The sequence below is a fragment of the Lutra lutra genome, chromosome 9, assembly GCF_902655055.1.
Source record: "Lutra lutra chromosome 9, mLutLut1.2, whole genome shotgun sequence".
Lineage (NCBI taxonomy): Eukaryota > Metazoa > Chordata > Mammalia > Carnivora > Mustelidae > Lutra > Lutra lutra.
In genome coordinates this window covers 49881802-49894136 of record NC_062286.1, presented here as the reverse complement: position 1 = coordinate 49894136, position 12335 = coordinate 49881802, and positions in this window count along the sequence as shown.

Below are 12335 nucleotides of genomic sequence, written 5' to 3'. Positions count from 1 at the left end.
TAGGCAGAGAGGTAGGCAGAGAGAGAGAGAGAGAGCGGAGGAAGCAGGCTCCCTGCTGAGCAGGGAGCTGGATGCGGGGCTCAATCCCAGGACCCTGGGACCATGACCTGAGCCGAAGGCAGAGGCTTTAACCCACTGAGCCACCCAGGTGCCCCTTTTAATCAACTTTTAATCTGATTAACCCTCCCTGTGCCCATCATTCTATCAGATTTTTGTTACCTGTCTGTCATATGGGAAAGGGGGAAGGGCTTCTTTCAGGGCAGGGTAAAATCCTTTTAAGGGTGGTTTTCCTCTTGGGGAGTGGGGTGGGTCTTGTCCCTGCCTGCCTGCCTTCCAATGATCCTTCCTCATGTCACTTTATAACCTCACCAGACTGAAGGTTCACACATCGGCACCTTCAGATGAGGAAGAATTGTAGCAACAGCTGTGACTCTGGCACCAGGAACTGTAGTTACTTTAAGCCAATGCTCTAAAAGGGTCTGTATCCCCAGCCCCTTCAGAGGCCAGCGGGCTCAAATAGAGGCTGTATTTGTTGCAGGGGTCCAAGCCTGCACCAGGTGTGCGACGACCCTCATTTCCATCACAGTGACTGCCTGCAATGGGGATCATCACCCATACTAAAGGAAACTGGTATAGATTGGACATGATGGAGCTCAACCCATGGGAGGCGGCCAGGAGAAAAACTTAACTCAGTGCAGGGGACCCACCACGTTGGCTGGGACAATAAGCCCAAACAAATCCTCTCTATTGAAGAGTACGAATGTCAGAGCCAAAGAGAGATGCTGGCGTACCCTTAGTAAGCAAAGCTCTGGTGTTTCAGTTCTCCCAGAAGCCGGCTGGGCGTCCCAGTTCAGGATCCATTGGAACCTGGGAGAAATAGTTAAGGATCCTGCATGCCCTTACACTCCCTTGTACCCTCATTGCTGTTTCCAATCCATGCTTGAAACTTTGCACTGTGACATCATTGTGTCCTAAGACAATTAAGAGGTCTTTTAATTAATGTGTGACTAGACCCAGAATCAGAGGTAGAGAATAAATGAAGGATTCCTACATGTGAATGAGCAGAGATGCTGGGAAGTGAGGCATTGTGCTCTAGCTGTCTGCACTGCTGAAGGCAGAGGTGAAGAACTGTTCTCAGCTGCTCCGGAAAAACTTTATAGGGTGTGGTCTGCAATGTTATGGGAGACCCTGAAGAACTTTCAAACACGTTAGAAAATAAGGCTTCCTTGTGCACACTCCCTCACTAGAGGATCCAAATTTTCACAAGGCTTTGAATACAACCTTACGCTGCCCATATTGTGTCTCCAACCAGATCTCTGATATGAACACAAGCTCATAAAGTCTGTCTCCTTAGTTACTGTAAGCATTTCAGCTTATGGAACTCTGGATCTACTCACTAACCCATTCTTCCCCATGTTCCCCTGTCTCAATAAATGGAACTACCCATTTGCTGAACCCAGAAACCTGGAGTCATTCACCCTACCAGCATGTGTTCTGTCTTCCATCTCTAGAACTTTTCCGACTCCATCCCCTGGTCTCTCTCTTTCTGCAGCTGTCATGTCTTGCCAAACCACCTTCATTTCTGGCCCGGTTGACTCAGTGGCCTTCAAACTGGTTACCTAGTTCTTCTCCTGCTCTTTTCCAGCCCGTGTCCCAGAGGGAAGCCTGAGTGGCTTGCGAGCATTTATACCTTGGACCATGTCACTCACCTGCTTAGTGCTCTCTAGAGTCTTCCCACTCAGCTTAGAATGAAAATCCCACTTTCCTCTCATGGTCTCCTATATTCCCCATGAATCTGGGCTTATCTCATGCCTCCCTTCCTCTATGCTGCCCCTCCTTTGTACTTCTTGCAGTGGCCTGTCCTTGCCCAAATATTTCCTATTCTCATGTCTGTGAGCATGCCTTTCCCTCTCCTGGAAGGCTCCTTGGCCCCACTCTGCCTGGCTGACCTCCGGCATGCTGTGCACAGTGTTTTCCATGGGCAATGTCCCCTAGAGCTATGCATTGAGGCAGCCCTCTTTCCTGACCACACGATCTAAACTGGGCTGCCAGCTTCTCACTCTCAGAATACATTTTCTTTTTTGCTCGTAGCACGTGTCGTAATTTGTATTACACACTTATTTGGGTTTAGCTTTTCAACTGTCTGTTTTCTCCCTAAACTGTAAGCTCCATGGAGGTGTGTCATGTAAACCACTGTGTTTCTGGGCTTGGTACAGTGCTTGGTGTTGTAGGTCCAGTTGAATGAATGAATGAAAGTCTATAGGGCAAGGGAAGCAGGGTGATAGAGGGCTGGGTAAAGAGGACTGGAGCAGCAACACAGTACCAGTACCCAGAGAATTTTGAAGCTTGAGGGCATGTACATTTGGTGCTGCTCTTAGAGGCCCATCTGTGAAAGCTCTAAGAACTGTGTGCTGATCGGTTTCCAAGTGGGGCTAAATATTAACCCGCTGTCATTATCCTGAATGTGAGATCAAGCCCTGCAGTGCTAGTGGAAGGCCTTATCTCCCGACTTGATCACCCACACACAGAAAATGAAGAGAGATCAGAAGTCTCTGCCTCAGTTGCATTGAACCCCTGCCTCTCCTTTAGTCCTTACGTTCCCACTCCAAACCCTGATATTCTTTGCCTTTCCAAGCCCCTGGCTTCTGCCTATGCTATTCATCTATCTCTTTATTTCTTTTGTGCTCCCTTCTCCAGGCTCAGAAGGCTTCCTTTTCTTTTTGGTCAACTGTGTTCCAGAGGGGTCCCAGGCATTCTGGCCCTTGATTTGTTGCTAAATCAGCAGCTTGTGGGCTCCTGTCTCTCCCTTTGGTCTAGAGAGCCTCTGCTGCCTGCCTGTCCCCCCAGTCAGCACCAGCTCTCCTCGATCAGTCAGGTTCACAACCTGGCGCCCACTCTCTGTGTCCGTGTGCACCCTCCTCTTGGGAGGGAGGGAGGGAAGGAGGGAGGGAGGGAGAGCCGCTTCTCCTGCTCCTGGTTTGAGAAAGCAGGCATTACTTCATCACCAAATACCTAGAACACCCAAGCTGCAGGATAAAAACAGACCCTCTCCAGAGAGTTTCTTTCTACTTCCTTTTTTAAGCTTCCTTTTTAAAATTTGTTTGTTTATACAGTCCACAGAAATGAGAACCAAAACTCAGTGGGCACCAAGGTTTCTGCTGGAAAAACTGGTAGTGTTTGAGATATTTACTATTATTTAAATTTTATATTACATTTCATAATGGTGCCCATGCTATAAAACTCAATTCGTTCGAAAGGCAAACATGAAACACGAAGTTTCACTCCCATGCCATCTGCTCCCTCTTCCCCTCAAAGTCTCTTTCATCACCTTTCGAAGATCTTCCTTGCACTTGCAAGCAGGCCTGTGTTTTCACTCTCCTCCTCCTCTTACTCAACGTTGTTCTGTATCTTGCTCTTTTCTCTAAATGACGTGTTCTGCGTTAGTAATCCAAAAGCTTCACAATTTTTTATAGCTGTATGGTGTTCCATTACTTGGACAAATCATAATTTACGGTAATAAAATGATACATGTAATTCACACATATTCAAGTATGTTTGTGAATACATTCCTAAAAGTCAAAGGCTATGTTCGTTTTTAATATTTTTTAAAGAATTATTTATTTGACAGAGAAAGAGAGAGAGAGAGCATGCACCCCGGGTGGGAGAGGGAGGGCAGGGCAGAGGAGGGGGAGAGAGAATCCCAAGCAGACTCCCTGCTGAATGAGGAGCTGGAGTGGGGTTCAATCTCACAACACTGAGATCGTGACCTGAGCCGAAACCAAGAGTGGGGCGCTTAACTAACTCGGCCACCCAGGTGCCCTCATTTTTACTTTGATAGATATTGACAAATTATCCTCTGGAGAAATTTATGAGAGTGCCTATTTTCACACATCTTTGTCAGTGTGGTTTCTAAATCTTTCAATGTTGTCAAACTGTGAGCTGAAAAATACATTTTTATTTTAATTTTTATTAGTCTTTTTCATTTTATAAGTGATCTGAAGTATTTTTTAGGTTAGTTTTTTTGTTGTTGTTGTTGTTTTTTATGACTGAGAGAGAGCACAAGCAGGCAGAGTAGCAGGCAGGGGGAGAGGGAGAAGCAGGCTCCCTGCTGAGGAAGGAACCTGACACGGGGCTCGATGCCAGAATGCTGGGATCATTACCTGAGCTGAAGGCAGTTGCTTAACCAACTAAGTCACCCAGGTGCCCTGATCTCAAGTATTTTTTCATATACTTAGAGCATTTATATATTTTTTTTCTATGACCTCTTCATATTCCTGTCCCCCCTTTTTCTTCAAATGGGACAATGGTCTTTCTCTTATTTACCTATATAGGCTACTTATGTTTTAAGGACATTTGTTTATGGTGGATTTGTCTTGAGGAATTACAAAATTTTAATATACCTAAATTCATCTTTCTTTTGAGGTATCTGGGTTTTTGTGATGCTTAGAAAAGCTTTAATTGGAGATTATTTTAAAACTTCTCTAATAATTTAATTTTTAATATTTTTTTCTAATAATTTAATTTTTTAACATATTATTCTCTGCTTCATCTGGAATTTATTTTATTATAAGCAGTAAGATAAGAATCCAAGTTAATTTGTCTTCCCAGATGGCCACCCTGATGTTCCAACATTTACGAGTTAATCCATCTTTTCCTTGCTGATTTGAAAAACCATCTTTAGCATAAATTAAACCCTTGTATGTCTCTGGGTCTGTTTCTAGACTTTTTACTTTGCCCACTGGCTTGTCTGTCTAATCAAATCTGGCTTCATGTTTTAAACCTTTTTACTTCTATCTTTATGTCAAAGGGGTTGCAATGATATTTTAGGGTAGTGTTAGGGGTGCTCTTGGTATCTGGCAGAGCTAACTGGGCCATATGGAGACTGAATCCTTAATCCTGGCCTAAATCACTCTTCATTCAGCCCTTTGCCAACTACAACAAAAGAGGATCTGACATTAAGGATCCATGGGTTTGGGAAGTCCGACACCACATCCTGTTCTTAGTTAAGCCTCACAACCACCTCCACGAAGCAAAGTGTTCCTTAGGTCATTTTGGTTGCAAGAGACAGACTTGCCAGGGCTGGTTCAAATAATAAGGGGTGCATTGTTTTCCTGTATAAGTAAGGGGGACATAAATGTCAGCCACCTCATCAGGAAGAGCTATACAACAAGACCTCATATGGAAGGTCTCTTATGTTTTTTTTTTTCTTTTTAAATTGCTCGTCATTTACCTTATTTAAAAGCGTAAACATAAAACTCATTTTACAAGGTTGAATGCAGGCATATTTAAGGACCTATACCAAACATATTAGTGTGCTGACCTATGACAAGGGCTGGGGAGGAAAGAGGTATGGGTATCAGGGTTGAAGGGTTGCAAAAAATGAAAATGAAAAGAAATAAACCACAAGTGGAGGGACATTTCATGGGCTGATGAGAGTGTGCTATGCAGTGAAGATCAGTGAACCCTTTGCATCTGGGATCCTTTAAAAAATTAAAAGTCAAAATGGAAGACTCCAGGCAGAGCTCACCATTTGGTGTGGACTCCTTGAGACAGGTCTCCCGTTGTTGGGTGGGTTCCGTGGGTAGTGATGACAGCTCAAAGAGGTGGTGGCCGGCTCTTTCCAAGGAAGACTGGGAAGTACAGGACAGCCCCATCTCAGGGATATTTCACTCCATGTGACTAAAAGTGAACTCTCGAGGCACGGCCATCACCTGGAAGCTGGTTAGAAATGCAGACACTCAGGTCTCACACCAGATCTGCTTCAGCAGAGTCTGACTTTTAACCAGATCCCCAGGTGATTAGAATAAATCATTAAAATTTGAGAACCTCTGCTCTAGGACATGGTTTGGCAAGTGGAAGGTTGCTTAGTGTCCAGTGCAGCTCAACCTACGGAGCCAACTCATTGTGCCCTCATGGTGGGTCATCACAGCTTCAACGGCTAAAGGGAAGCAGTTCTGAGTGGAGACAGGATTTACGATGTAACCTCAGAGAATGTGCCCAGAGCACAAACAAGGTGGAGATTGCCGCACTTGGAAAAGTCAGGAAGCTACGAGGTTAGGGTGTTTGGTAGTTGTCTATAGGCTAACTGAAGCCTCCCAGGATTCTGCAGGACTTGGAGAAGAGAACTCTGATCCAAGAGGGAGTGACCAGGATGTCCGTCAAATGTGAAAAGGCCTGGGGTGACCCAGCTGGAGGCCAGGAGTCCTAAAAGGAGTGGAACTTTTACTCAAGGGTAAAAGCAGCGTTGGCATTGGGACCACCAATATCACCTCCCAACCCTCGGGTCTGAGATGCGAGAGAGGAGAAGCCTCTAGAGGAGAGCCAGGGTCAGGTAAGGCCCAAAGGTGAAGGACACATTCTATAGAGAAGCCAAGGATGCAAGGGAGTTTGTTCGTTGCAAAATTGGGGCTCCAGAAGACACACTGTGTGTCTTCTGTGTGTGAAAAGAGTAGAAGATCAGACTGGAGAAATACAGGGAGGAGATGGAGGGCACAAAAGGCTGGAGTTGAGTTAGCATTTTGGGAACTGTGTCAGTCAGGATATAACAGTCTCTACTATTGCAACAGATGACCCCAAATCTAAGTGGCTTAAATGGTGGTTTCTTGCTTATACTACTTGTCCATTACGGGTTGGTGTGGACCCTGCTCCATGTCCTCCTTACCTAGGGATCTAGGATGATGGAGACTATCTCTCTATGCTTCCATGATAGCCAGAGCTCAATTTTTAAAAAATATTTTATTTATTTATTTAAGAGAGGGAGAGAGAGTGTGCATAAGCAGGGGGTAGGGTAGAGAGAGAGGGAGAAGCAGGCTCCCCACTGAGTAGGGAGCCCGATGCGATGTGGGGCTCCATCCCAGGACTCTGGGATCATGACCCAAGCCAAGGCAGACACTTAACCAACTGAGTCACCCAGGAGCCGCTAAAGCTCAATTTTTTGGTGTGCATTTGCTGGAGTTTTCATTAAACAAAGCAATTCATATGACCACCTCTGAATTTGAAGGGACAGGATGTGCAATCCTACCATGAACCTGAGGGAAAACAAGAAATATTTGGTGACTAGAACTAATGATTACCACAGGTAGTGACTAACTTATAGGGGTGTGAGTGAATGAACCTACCTTTAAGTTTCAGGAGAGAACTCTGGGACAGTTCTGTTGGCATGCAAGCCTGCTGCCATCCACTGGAGGGTGGCTGAGTCCTGATACACCAGGAATCTGTGATTATTCCATGGGCATGAGTTAGTTCTCGAGATTTCCAGAAGTGTTGGAATCAGAAATCTACACAGACATATGCAGTTGTTGGGATGGCATGTTAACCCTGCTCTTTGCTCTGAAAAGTTGCTCTTTGTAATGAATGGTTTTGTTTTCAGGCCAGAGAGATATTGGGTAAATAACTGTCTCAGCAAAAAACAAAGAACAGGGATATATTGTTCTTCTGGGTATTTCAGCTGATACTTTAATCTTGACTCCCTGAACTCCTATGTCTCCTTGAGATACCAGCCAATGTTGCAAGTAGAAGCAGCCAACCTCACATTTTCCCTGATTGCTAAAATTCTACCAATAGTAAAGTCATACCTCCTTCTCTGAAAAGATTTAGAGAGCACATTTGTAATGCTCTTCGATTGAGTAGTGAGCAAATGTCCTGTGGCCATCTTGAGTGCCTAGCCTTCTAGTTCCAGAAATATGCATATTAAATCAAGAATGTTAGGGGGTATGGAAGTGGATGAAATAGGTGAAGGAAGTCAAAAGGTACAAACTTCCAATTATAAAATAAATATCATGGGATGTAATATACAGCATGGTGAGTATAGTTAATAATATTGTATATTTGAAGGTTGCTAAGAGAGTAGATATTAAAAGTTCTCATCACAAAGGAAAAATTGTGTGGCGATGGATGTTAACTTATTGGGGTGATCATTTTTTTGATGTACACAAATATTGGATCATTATGTTGTATACCTGAAACTAATATAATGTTTTATGTCAGTTATATCTCAATAGAAAAATTTTAAAAAGAATATTAACCTCATTGGGTTCTAGAACTGTGTAGATCCATATAATCTATTGTGATTAGACCACTGATTTTGAAATTCTCCATTTGGATTACTCTGCAGGAAATTGGTACAGGAGCCCAACACCTATGATGTAGGGAAGATTGGTCAGTTCTTCTCTTTGTAAAAACCCTGCTCTTTTAGCCATCACATGACTAAGAGAAGGTGACCCTGTCCTCAGCTGTAGGGTGGGCCCTGATTAGTCTCAGGCAGGGTGTCTCAGTCTTGACACTATTGACGTTGAGCCCAGGGAATTCTACGTTGTTGGGGCTGTTGTGTGTAGGACAGGATGTCGAGCAGCATTTCTGCCAGTAGAACCCCAGCTACCGTTGAAACAACCCAAAGTGTCTCCAGATATTGTCAATGTCTCCTGGGAGGAAAAGTGCACCCTTCCAAGCCATGGGTGTAAGCCAATCATGATAATCCATTCTTCTTTCTAGATAGCTGGCAGAAGAATGGGTATGTGACCGTTTGGCTAATGAGATTAGGGGGGAAGAAAAACTGCAGGAAGGTTTGAAGAAATGTTTTCTTCCTTAAAAAAAAAAGAGACCTGGGGGCACCTGGATGGCTCAGTTGGTTAAGTGGCTGTCTTCTGCTCAGGTCATCAGGCCAGGGTCCTGGGATAGAGTCCCATGTGGAACCCCCACTCCCATGGGGCTCCCTGCTCAGCGGGGAGTCTGCTTCTCCCACTTTCTCTGCCCCTCCCCCGGCTCAGGCATGTGCTCTCTTCTCTCTCAAATAAATAAAATAATCCTTTAAAAAGAGAGAGAGAGAGGGAGAGAGAGAGAGAGAGACCCGGGAGGAAGCAGTTCCTTTCCCTTTCTCTGGATTTTGCAGTTTGTAGCTGAAACTCAGGCAATGTTGTATCCGTCTCACTACCAGCATGAAGATGAAGCCAACTCAGGAAGCCCAGAGCTCCTCAGAGAAGGAGGGGCAGAGCCCTGATGCTCCCAGGAAGCTCAGCCCACCATTGGGTGGCTTTTTATTTGAAACAACAAATACTTTTTTGTTGGAGCCTGAGTGTTCTGTTCCTTGCACCTGAAACCATCAAACTGGCAGAGAGAGAGGCAGCGTCCTCGTCCATTCGGACCGGGACAGTTGCCTTCTTAATTAAAAGTAATACATTTCTCATCATCGAAGTGACAGGAGGTCAGGAATTTACTTGGGTTCTTGGCAAGTTGATAAGAAAACTGAGCACCTACTGTCTAGAGGGGAAGAATGAGGCAGCTAAGAAGAGAAGGACTAGATAGCCCTGACCAGGAATGGATACAAACATCAGAGAAGTTAAGTGCAAAGGGATAGGGCTTAGTGAGTGGAGGAGTCATACTTAGATGCAAATTTACCCGGAGCACTGAGACCAAGAACCCAGAGAGTCATGCTACAGCAATGGTCTTTACTGTTGGCTGCACAGTGGAATCATCTCGGGAGCTTTAAAAATACCGATGCCTGGGCCCTACCCCCACACATCCTGGTATAGTTGGACTGGGGTGTAACCTGGGCATCCTTTTTTTTTTCTTTTAACTTAAGATTTAAAAAAAATTTTTTTTTTGGTGGATTCAGGTGTCCCCGTGTCCTTTTTACTCTATTGTGTTGCCTTTGCAGCAGGCTGGCTGGGTTGGAGCACCCGGGCAGGGGAGTGGGGGGACGGTGTGCCCGCAGCCTCAGCCAAGAGGGTCGGGTTTTGGCTTCATGCAGGATAGAAATCAAACTTGAGCCAAGAGGAAGTGAGAACAGAGTTTACTGAGACACAGAGAAAGCAGATACAGACAGAGCATCCGGGATACTCAGAAAGGAAAGAAAAGCGTGTCTGGTGTTTGCTTGGAGCCTGGGTTGTTTTTTTGTTTTTTGTTTTTTTTTTAAGGTTTTATTTATTTATTTGATACAAAGAGCAAGAGAGAGAGATCACAAGTAGGCAGAGAGAGAAGGAAACAGGCTCCTCGCTGAGCAGAGAGCCTGATGTGGGGCTCGATCCCAGAACCCTGAGATCATGACCAGAGTCAAGGCAGAGGCTTTAACCCACTGAGCCACCCAGGTGCCCTGGGTCTGGGGTTTTTAATGGAGGATTGTAGTTTGGTGCAGATGCCTTCTCAGGTGCCCAGGAACATAGACGAGCATTGAGGTGTCCTCCATGTCACTTCTGCCCCGGAACCAGGGGTCTTGGTGAGTTAGTGGTGTTAGAAAATGCTCAGTGGGGAGTCTGCTTGAGCTAGAAAATGCTCAGCGGGAAGTCCTGACAGCCCCACCTGGTCACCCCGTAGATGTGCTGTCTTGTGCTGGAAAACTCCAAAGAAATCATTAACTCCTTAACCTGTACAAGGAGGACCCACATTACCTGTTTCATGAGGCGTGTGTATGGCGAGGGAGGGGAGGGGTGTAGGTCCTAGCAAGAACAGAATCAGGATAAGGAGCAGAAAAGCAGTTTTTCACGGGGTCCCTTTAGTTTCCTTTCCTCCCCTACCTTTACACCAGTAGATTCTTCTCTTAACTTCATCCTGTTTTTTTGTGAATAGATAATACTCGTTGTACCTGGTACAGGTAGGTACCTGTCTTCCTGTCACTCAGTTCCTCCACCTAGAGGATAGTTTATAACTCTGTGTGGGTATATGTTTATTTTATTTTCAGTTCCTTTTTAGTTGACAGGACTTTGTATGCATACTTTCTACATCTAACACTTTTGACTTCACTGTACCTTACAGATTGTTCTATGTTTATACTTTGAGAGCATCTTCTCCTTTTTTATATGCAGCCAAGTTATTCCATGGTATGGATATGCCTTACTCTACCTAACCAGTCCCCAAGCGATAGGATTTAAGTTGGCCCCAGCCTTGCTTTGACAATGGATACCCCAGGGAATCACCTCGCACAGCACGTGTAGGCTTACCTGTAAGAAAAATGGGCTCTCCAGGTCAATGGGCCAGTGTACTTGGGATTTATGGAGAGTGTCATGCGGACCTTAAGGAGGCTGTGTTTCTTCAACCATAATATGCTAGGAGGGGGCGCCTGGGTGGCTCTGCTGGTTAAGCATCTGCCATTGGCACAGGTCATGATTCCAGGGTCCCTGGGATCAAGCCCACATCGGGCTCCCCACTCAGTGGGGAGTCTGCTTCTCCCTCTCCCTCTGTGCTTGCTCCCTCTCAAGGAAATAAAATGTTTTTTAAAAAAACAATATGCTGGGAGAAAGAGCACCCTTGTTCTTCAGGGTAAGGTGTATTATCATTGATTTGTGCCAACCTGATATGTGAGAAATGGTCTATCAGTTTATCACCTATAAAATATAGGTGCATTTTCACCATTCTGAGTAACGTTAATAATTTTTTCATATATCAAATAGCCATTTATTCCCTTCCTGTGAACTCTCTGTGTTCTTTACCCAAGGGTTTTTTAAATTTCCTTTTCTTATTAATTTGAAGAAGCTCTTTATATAGTAGAAAAATGAGCCTTTTATGTCTGATCTGTATTTTTGTCTAGGTTGACTTTTGATTTTACATAATGGATACTCTTTTAAGGGTCCTCTCTCTCTCTCTTTTTTAAAGATTTTATTTATTTATTAGAGAGAGAGAGAGAGCACACACGAGGGGAGGAGGGGCAAAGGAAGAAGCAGACTCCGTGCTGAGCCGGGACATGGGTCTCTTCTCTTAGGACATTTAGATTTTTGTCTCTCTCAGAAAAGACTTCACCGCTCTGACATTAGAAAAAGCAAATGAAGAAGCTTCTTCCTGTGGTTTCCAGAATTTAGGAGGAAAGTCTTGTTTACGTTTCCATACGAATGTTACAACCAGCCTGTTTATTTTTAAAAATCCATTATTTTCAGTTGGATCATATTTGAAGTTTACAAGTTTACATAAGACAAAATGAAGTTCCGTGAAGCCATGGTGCGTCTCCCTCCTTGTACCAGTCGGCATCCCGAGTTCCTTGTCCGTTTATTTAAATTCCTAGACATTTGTCTTTTTGTTCACTATTACAACGGAAGAAAAGACGCCATTAACATCTGTTGATTGTTTATATGGCATCAGGATTTGTAAAAGTTCTCTAAATGATTCCTCTTTTTTTTTTTTTTAAGATTATATTTATTTATCTGTCACAGAGAGCACAAACAGGGGGAGCAGCAGAGGAGGAGGGAGAGGCAGAATCCCCACGGAGCAGGGAGCCTGATGTTGGGCTGGATCCCAGGACCCCGGGATCATGACCTGAGCTGAAGGCAGACCCTTAACCAACTGAGCCACCCAGGTGCCTTTTCTAGATGATTCTAAGAGAGTGGCTACGGCAGGGTGGGAAGTGGGCATGC